This window comes from Odontomachus brunneus, unplaced genomic scaffold (genome assembly GCF_010583005.1).
Source record: "Odontomachus brunneus isolate Ranch 3 - 2012 unplaced genomic scaffold, Obru_v1 Obru_scaffold_028, whole genome shotgun sequence".
NCBI classification, from domain to species: Eukaryota; Metazoa; Arthropoda; class Insecta; order Hymenoptera; family Formicidae; genus Odontomachus; species Odontomachus brunneus.
In genome coordinates this window covers 1,409,896-1,422,886 of record NW_022639478.1, presented here as the reverse complement: position 1 = coordinate 1,422,886, position 12,991 = coordinate 1,409,896, and the positions used below count along the sequence as shown (strand labels likewise).

The window sequence follows — 12,991 nt, the reverse complement described above, 5'->3', positions numbered from 1 at the left end:
GAGAGAGAGAGAGAGAGAGAGAGAGAGAGAGAGAGAGAGAGAGAGAGAGAGAGAGAAAGACGAAAGACAGAAGATTCGAAGAAAGGGGAGGGCTTTTTATTATGGCTCTTGTTATACGTCTAATCGATAATGTACGACTAGAAGACGAGCGGTGTAGCGAGGAAGAACGCAAAGGAAGAATAACGCGAAGGGTGTCCAATGACAGATTCTGCGAGCGGCGGCGTCGCGCGTGCGATAAGCCAAATATGTGTGTGCGTGTACGTGTGCTAAATGACACAAAATAATATGGATGGATGCAGGAAGAAAGGAAGGAGAAGAAGAGAGAGAGAGAATATATGCGTGTGAAATAAAGCGACAAATATACTCTGTTCTTGCAACTGCCTAGTAAATCGCTAAGGTCTGGCTAAGGCTAAGAATGCACACTAAAATGTACGAGTACGTAAAGTATCAACGATTGGTGCGGGTTTAATTTTTATGAGGTAAATAATCAATATTTTAGATACGGGAAAAAAAGAAATATTGATGCTTTCTAATCGTCCGCGTTTTTGCGCGTTTATAACATTGAAATCTGAATCTGTGAAAACTGCACTGCTTTCATAAACTGTACAAGAATAAAACGTGAGTTCCCAAGAGAAAGGTTGTTATCCGATAAGACTCTTCGTTACGAAAATAACACATAAAGTGAAAAAATGTGAGCAGGGCGACAAAATGAACAATCAGAGAGTAATTCCAAAATATTCATTACGAATAAATATGAGGATCAATCTTACGTCAAATTTGTACCTTTGCCTCTCCCGCTCACTTTCTCTGTCTTTCTCAGATTTTGGAGCAGTGCAAAAAGGAGAAAAATCATGCCATGTGATCGTTTGAGCTGTTAGCACAAAACCTGATGTAAGATATGGCGTAGTGTATCCCCGCTCGCTTCCCCTCCCCCTCCGCGCCTTTCCCCTGTTGATTGAGAAAGTACGACGAAAAGACGAAAGCACGAGCAATCTTTAAACGATCACTTCCAATCTCTGTGTAGAGCTGCTGATACAACTTGAAGCAACTAACAAGACCAGATTCTAAAGCGATGTGCTCGAATTCAGTAGGTAGGTCAATTACCTTGTGGCGTCTGTCAGAGAGTCGCTCTCACGTGCGTCGTCTTCTCGATGCGGTCCGGCTGATTTCAAACCACCATCCTTCGATTTTTGTATCCCCTGTCCCCGACGGTCTTTCGCTTCTTTTCTTCACACCGGCTGTCACTGTGCGGCACGCGACTCGTAGTTAAATATCATCGTTCACCGACGACGCACGGTATCAATCGACTGAATCCCGGCGGTGTCCTCGTTATCGTCGTTACGCCTGAAAACCATTCGTTTCTTTCGTGTTCTGTGTGTCTGCGAGGATTTTACGCGCGCGCGTGTGTTATATATAAGGAAAGAAAGAGAGAGAGAGAGAGAGAGAGAGAGAGAGAAAGCGATTTTCTCATGTCGCGCGCGTCCGGGCAGATCCACCCCCTCATTACGCAGTAGTGGTTGCACAGCGTGCACACGTGCGTACGCATGCATCCACCCTCTCTCTTTCTCTCTCGCTCGCTCGCGCACGCGATACATTCAGCGTGCGCGCAAGCACACCGGCATGTACGCTCGTGCACGCGATGTGGGACCGATCTCTCGTGCACAGCTCACACGCGGACGCACAGCGGCTACTCACACACGTCGTCACAATTTGCACTGTCCTGATCGTCGGCAAGAGTCGAGAGTCTCCAGACGACCGTCTGGACTTTATCAAAGAAGCCCGACACTCGCGAAAAGACGAACGGGAAGACGGGAACGGTGATGAGAAAATATCCTGTAATTTCGTATCACCTTTTTCCGCCGTCCGCTCTGATATCGACGCGACCGCGAAATACAAATGTGTACCCACCGCGCACTGCGTGCAACGCGACAAGGATCCACGGGTGGACGTCCGGAACGATATGAACGTACCTACCACGTGTGCCAGTGCCACGTTTCGCGAACGGTCCAAGGAGCGCACAGTTCCGTCTAGCTACTCGTCGCTTAGTCTTCACATCGACAAGTTCGAGGACACGATGGACATAATCACCGTCGCGGCATCATGCGGCGAGCAGCTGCCGATTTGTAACAACGATAGGCTTAAGGGGTTGAAAGTGAGACGAAGCGAGAAGAGGATAGAGATAGTAGAAAAGGAGAAGAGGAGAAGGAGGGAGAGGGGGAGAGAGAGAGAGAGAGAGAGAGAGGGGAGGGAGCGAGAAGTCGGAGGAAAAAAAGAGACGCGCGTAACGTAAACCGGCGCGTTGCAGAGATCACGAGCCGCTACGAAGCACCAAGTACGGGCTGCTGTTCCCGAGCCTGGTTAGGACTAGCATGCGGGGGGAAGGCTCTCGCTCGCCCGCCGTTATTCTTTATCGGAGCATGAGACATCTGTCGTAATAAGTGCGGACTAAAAAATAGTGCGTACGCAGAGAGAGAGAGAAAGAGCGTGAGAGCGAAGGCGCGCGAGCGAGCGAGAAAGAGAGCCGGCTACGGACGCCATGGTGGGAGAGGAGGTTGATGCTTGCGGCCGCGGCGGCTGTTTCTCTCCCCGTGTACCCGCAATCTTGGTCTCTTCCCTCTCGCCACACTCTCTCCTCCGACGCTCTGGCGCTCTACCCCGCCGTAATCAGTTCATGAGACGAAAATGCGCGTAACCGCTGCGAATCGAGTCGACTCGTGTCGTAAAAATGTCGACACGCTTGAACCCGAAAGCTACCGAATTCAGAGCATTTTTTTCTAAAATATTCTAAAGATAAGAAAGAGAGAGAGAGAGAGAGAAAGATGTTCTACGCCCGATTTCATTATGTCCGAATAGTTCGAGGTATTCGTCATTCAAATACTCCTCTACTCGCCATGTACATTTGAAAACAAGTTTCCGACAGGGGACAAGAATCCGATAGCGATAGCGATAGAAAACAAGTTTTCTATTTACCGATAGGGAAGAGGGAGAACGAATAAGACGAGGGCTGCCGCCTCTCCTTGCGCGTGATTTCGAGATGGAACCGAATATAAAATTGTCAGGATAGATTTAGTCCGTTCTGCATGGAAATGTAAAATGGTCACTCTGTGTTTCAAGCGAGATCGATAAACGAGATCCGCTCCGCCGTTTCCCCGATAATTATGTACCCCTCATTCGTTAACATTAACGAAGCAAAAACGCACGCGCTCGCTCACTCACTCACTCGCTCGCTCGCTCGCTCGCTCGCGCTTATCCTTGCCGCGGCACGCGCGCCGTCCTGCTTCTGCTAAACTCGGTAGTAGCACCCAGAGCTATTACCCCCTCTCTGTCTCTCTTTCTCTCTCTCTCTCTCTCTCTCTCTCTCTCTTTCTCTACCGCGAACCGCGCACCACCGTAGGCGACCCCACTCGATTCGCCCCTCAAAAAATCATTACGCCCTTCCACGGGCTGCGCATGAACGCGGTTTTAATTCGCTACTAGAAAAGTAAAATGTAAACGGTGGTGGGCTCGGTGGAGGGCCGTGAAGGGGCGGGTGGTGGCTGGTGGCGGACTCGGGGAGGATGAGAAAAAGGCAGATAGAGAACGACAGAGAGAACGCGCGGAGGGAGCGCGGGCGGTAGGGGTTGACGCGGCGGGAGGCGGGGGTGGGCCGGACGACGGGTGGGGGACCAAGTTTCGCGGATGTAGTCGAGGACGAGGCGAGCGCGAGTGTGCGAGGAATGAGGCGACTGCGAGAGCGCGACGTAGGACAGATCCTTTTTCCTCCGACTAGCGACTAGCAGGAGGAGGAATATGACGGCGCGAGGATGGGGCGCGGTACAGCTGGAGGAGGGGGTGGAGGTGGAGGCGAGAGGAGGATACGCTGCGCCCCTACTTCTCTAGGGGTTCCATTGTAATATTTATTGATTGGATTCCTAGGAGCCCAGGCTCTGTGAGGGCTGTGGCACCTATGCTCGGACTAGATTGCATACGAACGCGAGCGACGTTCGCGACGTTCGTCAACGATCGAGCCGCTGCTTTTTCTTCTCGCCCTTTTCTCCCCTTTTTTCACCTTTTGCCGCCCTTTTCCACCCTATTCCCGCACGTACTTATCGACGTTTTCCTCTCTTTCTCTTGCGCGCGCGCCCTTTGCCACGCGTTTGCCACCTATTCGCTTCCAAATGCGCCAAATTTTATCTAGCTCTGCCGCGTGCTCGATAACCCCTCACGATCTCAACTTTGCAACTTTGACCGGGAGTATCTTTTCAAACGACCGATTTACACGAATCTCGTTACGATCAATTCGTCAGGAAGCTATTTTAGCGACTAGAAGCCACCGTTGTGTCCTGAATACCATTTTGATCATTCTATCGCGTTCGCTAGCGCTCGATTTTAACGGCGTGCGCTCGTTCGCACACGAGTTATTTACAATGCAAATAGAAACTCGCCAGGGTCGTAACATTATCGTTTCTCAACGCCGAGGTGCGAGATGTGCATACGTAGGAACGACGCGACTTTCACCGGCCTTCCGTATAATAATGGTTTTGCATATACATAGAACGACTAGTCCGATCACGTGACGCTGCGTTTCGTTTGCAGGCTCGCGTCCGCATCAGCGAGAAGCAGCAGGTGTCCAAAAGCAGAGGTGACCACGCCGCGCCAGAGAGAGACAGAAAAAGAGAGAGAGAGAGAGTGTGTGTGTGTGTGTGTGTGTGTGTGTGTGTGTGTGTGTGTGTGTGTGTGTGTGTGTGTGTGAGAGAGAGGGATGCGGGGCAGGCAAGGGAAGGGAGGAACGAAACGAAGGTGGAGAACATGCGCGCGTGCGAACGTTTCGGAACTGGTAATCCTTGATCTTACGTGACGTAATAAATCCTCGCCGAGTACGGGAGTTGCGTTAAATGCAGAACATCTCGCGGACTCGCGGCCATGCCTCGAAGACACGATCGGCCAAGATTTACAACCGCGCGTAATTGATTTTAATGAACACCGCTTGCAGATTTGGCGGAATCTCAAGGATCTTTTCAAAAGTGAACTCATACGAGAGAGAGAGAGAGAGAGAGAGAGAGAGAGAGAGCTCCAACAAGTCTGAGCGAGCTTACGAATTATCAATGCGATCGCGCGCGTAATTGATTTCAAAGACAGCATCCTGTGAAAATTTTTGTAAAATGTATATCGATGAATATATAGCAAGATTTCTTTTCGGAACGTACAAAATTAAGCATCGTGTCGAGACTTTAAAAAGGAAACGTGCGAATTACGGCGCGCTACGGTGTATTTCTTCCTTCGAAATCCGACAGCTTGTTTAAAGTGAATTACGAATATAGAAATATAAATCATACTAACGTTCCTCAATATTCTTAATGACGTGACGTTCAAATGTAACAAGTGAAATGACAAGCAATGCGCTTTGCACTTCCTTTATCTATTTGCTCGCACGCTACGTCTTGGATAAATTTTTGGACTATGGCGCGCCAACAAATTTGCGAGTCGCAGGATACGAGTGAAATTCCCATCTCGACGTATTCTTGGGAATAAATAAAAGATAACACACGTATATACACACACATACACACGTATTCGATCGATAATTCGTCATTTTTTGTAAACTCGTGTCTACATACTCTGACTGCTACCAGAACGCCACGAGACTTTGTCTTTGTGAGTAATGCTGTTCGGATGGATGCACGAATCGCAACCAGAAACGTCTGCACTATGTAATGGTCCGACCTTTCTTACACACCCTATACTATCCTGCTTCATACACACACGGACGATTCCCTACCGAATTCCGTGTCGTTCGTCCACGGCTTGGTTACCACAGCTACACGATGTGACATCACCTACACGACGCTAGCAGCGAGCGTGTGCGCGCGCGATCGCACACTCAAAGTTACATATTTCAAATGATTACACGTCATAAGGACAGAAATGCCACAATGTTACCGGAGCAGTATAGGCAATAGAAGCCGTTTATAGTCGCGACGGTTCACACGTTTAGAATAGAAACTATTCTCGCGCGTGTGACCCTCTTTCCGTTTAAAATCATCTAAATAACACGTTACTAAAATATGACAATTTTATCTTGGAACCCCTTGTACATTCCATTTTCGATGACCTGAATAAGCGATAAGATCGTGAGAGAAACGTTATATAAAGTAAGAAGAGGATTCGTCACTTGGTGCAGAAGAGAAGTAGGTATATGTATAGAGAAGAAATAAAAAGACGCCATCTCTCCGAATCATCGATCCAAACATCTACCGCTGGATTGGTCGACGTTATTCCCTGTCTCTGGATCACCCACTGACAAGCAACGACAGGCAAGAAATCTGTTTTAGCGATTATACGGCGCCGCGTTTAATTACACGACACGGGGCAGATTCGCGCGGCGATTTATCGAAGCGCTGGTACGAAGCAGCACGAAGCAGCCGAAATGGCCCCTCTTTTGATGGCACACCTGCCGGTTAAGGTGTTGCCTGCCGACCGCGAGACCGCCGTTTTCCGGGATTCGCCGCGACTATATGCGGCGATAAAGAATATCGTTCTGTTTAGGGAAACGACGCGCAACCCGGCTCGAAATGCATTTTGCACACGCGAGGTGAGGCGCGATCAGGGGATCGGCAGAGTATACGTTCGATCGCTACATTACGTACCTTACCCATTCTTTCCTCTGTCCTTTTCTGCCCCCTTTCCTCCCCCCTCCCCTGCTCTCTTGATAGCATACTCTCTCTCTCTCTCTCTCTCTCTCTCTCCCTCTCTCCGCCATTTTCGGCCCCTCCGCTAGCCGAATCGGTACCCTTTCCTCCCCCTTGCACTCGCAAACATTTGGTGGCCGTTGACCTCGAGCGAGCTAATCCGTCGACAGCCAAACAACCAATTATTTCTCTTCAACGGTACGCTCCGCCGCAGTCGGTCGACGTAGCGCTAAACGTGGGAAGGAACGTTCGAGGTACCGACGAACCAGGTGAGGAAGCTTTTACGGATTTTCAAGTGACATCGACGAGATTTCCCGTCGGCTGTGTAAACAATTTCTTCCAGGAAGTCGTTGACGCCATATTCCTTGCCGACAAGTCAATGGCGTTTCTTTTTTGTCGCACCGCTACATTTAATGCCAGACCGGTTAACGCGATTATGGATGAATGCATGTAATTTTGTACAAACTGCGTCGGTATAATTACGATATATAGTGTACATGCTTTATGCACGGAGACGATGGAATCGAAGGAATAGGAGCTTCTCAGTCCCAACACTCACAAAAGCTACATGAGGAAACTTGTGTTAAAATATTATAAACTTATGCAAAAATATTATTTCATAGAGTGTATGCTAATATATGCATTTTGGAATTTAGGGGCAATTCGATCATGATGAAATTCTATTGCGAGCAGATGACACGAGTTAAACGTCTGCCTGATTAAAAAAAAAAAAAAGAAAAACCGCGATAGCATGCACTCGACAAATTCCATTTTTCCTCACCGCGTTGTCTCTCATGAAGGACTCGCTTTGAAACGCGCTCTCACCGTCTGACCAATACTAGACGCACGCTACTTGGCTTTCATATGAGACTAGTGGCACGTTACCGCGCGTCTATTCTTACGTTATCCTGTACTACTGCGAGTCGCGAGGCAGAGTTTCAAACTGCGGATTGAACGCGCGGTGTAACATGAATGCAATGAGCGCGATTGGAAAGGTCGACAACGATCGAAAGTGGCGGCGAGAAGCGTAGAAAAGTATCGTCGATCGATTATCGATCTTCCGAGAAGATGTTCCCGCTGCTGTCGGGGCAACCTACTTGCCGACAATATTCCGTACGATTAATTCAGACACGACGATCCACGAATATTTCCGTCGGCGCTTAAAAATACTGAAAACAGGTCAGCAGCTATATTTTCAATTGTAACGCAGACACTCGGCCGCATCGGGTTTGCATCTCGCGGTAACACGTGTTTGCGACGCGGTTTAAAAGAGGATCGCGGCGAAGAATTGGCCGCGCCGTCGACTAAAACTTTTTAGACGAGTGCTCTCGCGCGACAGGGAGCGGAATAATTCGTCAGCGGGATCGAGTTTTACGAAGCTAGACATGCACCGACTTGCCCGCATTTCTCATATAAGCGTGTACACTAGGCGATTACGAGATAAAGTGTGTCACACATTTAGAGCAAAAATACGCGCGCTCTCCAAGCCACCGAATACGAAGCGACTAATCCTAGTCGAGAAGACAGAAGCTCGCAACTTGTCCAAACGATATGCACGAATCATTCGAAAGCAACACTGCTCGCTGTTGCTCTTCACGTCCACTCGCTCCTTCTCGCTCTCGAATCGGCGGTTCACATCGCGTAGATAGACGAGTATGTGTCAAAAGACACAACCGATCGTATATCATAGGTAGAGTTACAGAACGTATCAGGATAAATGAAAATCGATTCGAGATCTATCCGCGATCGATCGGTTGATACACGCGACGAAAGTGGAGAGTCGACGAAGGCGGCGACTCGCGGAAAGAAATTGAGGCCGCGCGACTCTTTTTTTCACAACAGCCTATTTCTGGTAGCCGCCTAATTCATACGCTCGGGACACTAGCGACGCGATACGAACGCACGTACGTACGCACGCACGCACGCACACACACGCGCGTCCGCATTTTTTCGTTGGCGCTCGCGAGCGCGCGGATGTGGGCGTGCGCATGTGCACATGCGCGTATAATGCGCACGAAACAAAGAACCGTCCGAAGGAAGGAACCGCGTGGCCGTTCGCATAAATACCCGTGGCCGTATACTCTCGTCGCGGTAACTACTTGATCGATTCTCGGATATGATTCGTCACGATCAGCTGACGCGTACATTTCGAGTGGCCGAAATAAAGCGACGCTCCTTCACGTCGCATTGTGTCCACACTTTGACCTTCCTGCGCCTCACACAAACGCTGCGGGCGCGACGTCACGCGACGCCACGCGACTTTCCGAATAAAGGAAGTAATAGAGATGCTAATCTCTGTCCGCGCGAGATAACTCGCAATGACGTTGTCTCTCTTGGACTGATTTCGCGAAAGTAAGTTGCGATTAGAGAACGACAACAATTTCCTTCTTCCAAAGAGTGCGGTCAAGATGCCTATTTGTTCCGAACAAAAATTATGGATGCATCTTCCAGTTAAAATGAAGCTTTTGACGCGCTAATTACGAATATGTACAAGTGGCTAAGTGTACGAAGAGCTATCGTTCTCCGGAGAGAAAATGGCCCATTTAAAATTCCATCGTCACTAGGCGCCATCTAGTGAGGATGGAATTTTAGATGGGCCATTTTCTCTGGAACGGTAGCTCCGTCCATCTTCGCACTTACATATTTGTAATCTACGCGCCAAAAGCGTTCATTTAAGTGCAAAATGGAGTCAAAATTTTTTGCCCGTGAAGCATTGAGCGAAATTTCGTCACGCTCTTTGATAACGGTCGACACGTGATCTCGTAAATCGCGTTAAAGGAAAAAGATGCTAATCGTCGTTTCAGACTATCGTGCGAGATAACTAGAAAACATCCTTTCGTTATTGTTATCAAAGTTGATCACATCTGGATGTTGATGAAAATACGTTGCCGAAGTGAAGAAAATCGACATAGAGAGAGAAAAAGAATATCGATGGGTTTACCGACGCGTCTCTTTTGCTTCCGCGAGAGAAAAAAATTGCGCGATCACCCGCGCGGTCTTTTTCCTCTTGGAGGTGCAGTGCGTCGCACGTAGCCGAGAGGCGAATTTTAACGCGCGACATGTAAAACGCGCCGTGGCACATAGTCGTCGAGCACCTGAATTTACGCGCGGTATATGCAATTCAATCGCGTCTTGTATCGATGCGCGCGAGAATTTATTCGATTGACTCGCGCACTAGCCGGGTCGGTGAATGAATTCGCTTTGTTAATTTTATCGAACTCGCTCGCTCGCGTGCACGCGAGTGCAAGCTCTCGCACCGATCACTATCGATCGCTACCGACCGCACCGAGAGCGAAGCGCGGAGAACGCAACGTCTTGTGTGTCTTTAGGAATGTTTAAATTTAACAAGGTTACGTGCGGCACATATATATATATATATATATATATATATATATATATATATATATATATATATATATATATATATATATATATATATATATATATATATATATATATATATATATATATATATATATATATATATATATATATATATATATATATATATATATATATATATATATATATATATATATATATATATATATATATATATATATATATATATATATATATATATATATATATATATATATATATATATATATATATATATATATATATATATATATATCGACCGTGATAATCTGCCGCAGAGTATTCGCGCGAGTGTTCGCAAATGTATAACTTTCTCGAGCGCAACACACGTACACATGTTGCTAGTGTAATATGAAAAAATATAAGAAACGAGTGAGAAAGTGAAAGAGCAAAGACGCTAACGTCTTTGTACGAAACGTCGCGCAGTTATAGTCGCGAGTACAAACGAATCGAGTATCGAAATATCGTGAGCCTCGTTACTGTCGCGTCAGCTGAATCGCTGGAACGACCATTTCCCAACCGAGACGCGTTTGTCCGTGCGAGCGCCTAAATAGCGCGTTCGCCCGTCGGGTCTAATTTCGCAGATAACGCGGCCGCCGCGCGAGACGTAATCTAGTTACTAGGCGTACAATCTAATCGACCGATTCGTATTACGCGTACGCATATTTGCACGTACAAACTACGTGCGTGTTCCTAGAATACATCGCGCTAGAACGCCCGATAAAATTAGTTTGCGTTGAACGTTACAAAGCCTTGAGAATCGCACGATTCTTCTATCCGTCTATCCTGTCATCTTCATTTGGTACCTTCACCTGTTTGTTCAAATTCATCGCGTTTATATGCGCGCGAGATAAGACGCTCTCCGCTGCCGCTGGTAGTGTTGACAATTCTGCGAGATATGGTGCGCGATAACTAGAATATCGAGTAAACCGCGTGGATAATGCGATAGGTATGATATGTTCGCAACAGCTTGATATCATGGTCAACAATTTCTATTTGCGTAGATCTCGGTCAGAGAGAGAGAGAGAGAGAGAGAGAGAGAGAGAGAGAGAGAGAGAGAGAATTGAGTCAGCCATTTCACAGTGTTGATCCGGCTTCACCGAGTACCACCGAGTACGGAGAATCGAACGAACGTAGGAGCAAGGAAGAACGGGAGTAACGGGTGAGATTCAGCGTCCGTTATGGTTCAAGGAGAACGCACCGTTATCGGATACACCCCTTTTCTCTCGCAGGTGCTTCCAAGAAAATTCAGATAGCCAATGTCGCGCTGAATCGATCGCGCTATAAATTCAAACTGAACGATGATTTGTACGAGTACGCAGTTGTACTTTATAAAACGATATTCAAATCATTTTGATAAGCTGAGCTAAGCTAATCCAACCTAACCTAATCGCGCGAAAACTAAATAGATAGTGTAAGATAGGGGCAAAGAGAGAGACAAATGCGCGGGTGATCGTTTCTGCGATCCAAGTAACGAAGGAACGTCGCTAATAAAAGAGATTACGCAGCGCGCGACTGCAGCTTTGTTCGAAGCTGTCCTCGAGAGAGTCGCACGTAGTGTGCAGAAAATTTTATTGTCATACGTTTGCGCGCGTCTCGTCACGCGCGTATACGAAGCGCATACGTAGCGAATGCACGCGGTGGCTAAATTTTTCAAGAACGCACGCATCGTCATCGAGGCGCTTCTTATTTTTCACCAGACGCTACGTCCCCTCCCTTCTGCATCAGCCGGCATATCCCGTTCTCTCCCGCTATTTCTTTCTCTTTCCTCGACATGCGGTACTCGCGAGATCTATTTATACCTAGGTCCGCCGGTGTTTTCAACTTGCCGCGCGGCTGTGCAACAAACCTGTGTCGCTCGTAAAAATAGGAAACGCACAGGCCACAAACGCGCTGCTCGTCAAGCGCGGGCACTGCCGAAAAGCGCTTTCGCGATCACAGGTGCGAGCGAAATATATTACACCGTGTGTGTAATAACTCGTCCAATAAAAGATTCCTAACGTTCACATTGTTCAGAGATTAGAAAGAGAGAGAGAGAGAGAGAGAGAGAGAGAGAGAGAGAGAGGGAGCGTGGCTGACAATAAAAATATATCTCTCGTAAAAAACACATGCTCCGAAATATTCTCACAGGTGTTAAAATCCTATGCCCTAAAACAAAAATAATATGTAATCGTTTGTGGTTGGTGAACGTGAAAAAAAAAGTAGCTCGCGCGCCGCGGTAACGTGACGAAATCGTGTATGTAAAAAAAAAAGGAAGGGAGAAAAACGACTACTCCCACGCGGCGAGAGAGCACCGCGCCAGACGAGGCGTGGTACGGTGGAAAACGAGAGTGAACGCGTAGAATTGAACGCGTACACGCGGTGCGGTGCGGCGCGGCGCGGCACGGCGCGACGGCGACCGTGGCACGGCCGTGGCACGGCCCCGAGCGACGGACGACAAACGAGGATCGAGCGCCTCTCGCGGCACACAGAGAGCGACGGATTACGTCATGTGCCAGGCACTCTCTAACGTCTGGCATTATCCTCGTCTAGCGCGAGTCTAGCCGCGCCAGTCTAAACGGTACTAACGCCGCTACGCTCGTTGCCGCCGCCACCGCCGCTGCCGCTACCACCGCCACCGCCGACGCCGTCGCCACCGCCGTCTGGCATATATAGGCAAGGGCATAGGAGACACGTCACCATGTGTGGAATCATGAAAGGACACGCGCACGTACTCTAGCGCGACGCGCTAACTAGGTGTTCAACGGCGAACGTGTCTCACGCCGCATACAATCGTACGTTTGTACGTTCGCGCGCTCTCCCTTACCATGCTGCGCGATTGATGCATGTGCACGCACCAATACTATCGCATATACTCACACTTGCGTGCATATTTGCATGCACATACATTGCTATATGACTCGCGCGACAGACATGCAAACGTTCGTCGTCCCCCACTCCCC

At 48.2% G+C, this 12,991-nt stretch overlaps 1 protein-coding gene across 17 annotated transcripts in view; it reads right to left on the bottom strand.

The window, feature by feature from the left end:
- Window positions 1-12,991, bottom strand: part of LOC116842865 (broad-complex core protein) — a 64,267-nt gene that overhangs the window by 48,726 nt on the left and 2,550 nt on the right. For 12 of the 17 annotated variants that reach the window (XM_032812655.1, XM_032812643.1, XM_032812644.1 and 9 more), the window contains one exon: window positions 1,105-1,344. The exons of 1 other annotated variant lie outside the window; for it this stretch is intronic. The gene's annotated coding sequence lies outside the window, so the exon portion shown is untranslated. Of the gene's footprint in view, window positions 1-783; window positions 919-1,104; window positions 1,345-1,695; window positions 1,887-1,970; window positions 2,367-12,991 lie in introns of those variants that run through there. 4 more of the 17 variants (XM_032812646.1, XM_032812648.1, XM_032812649.1 and 1 more) reach the window with 4 other exon arrangements.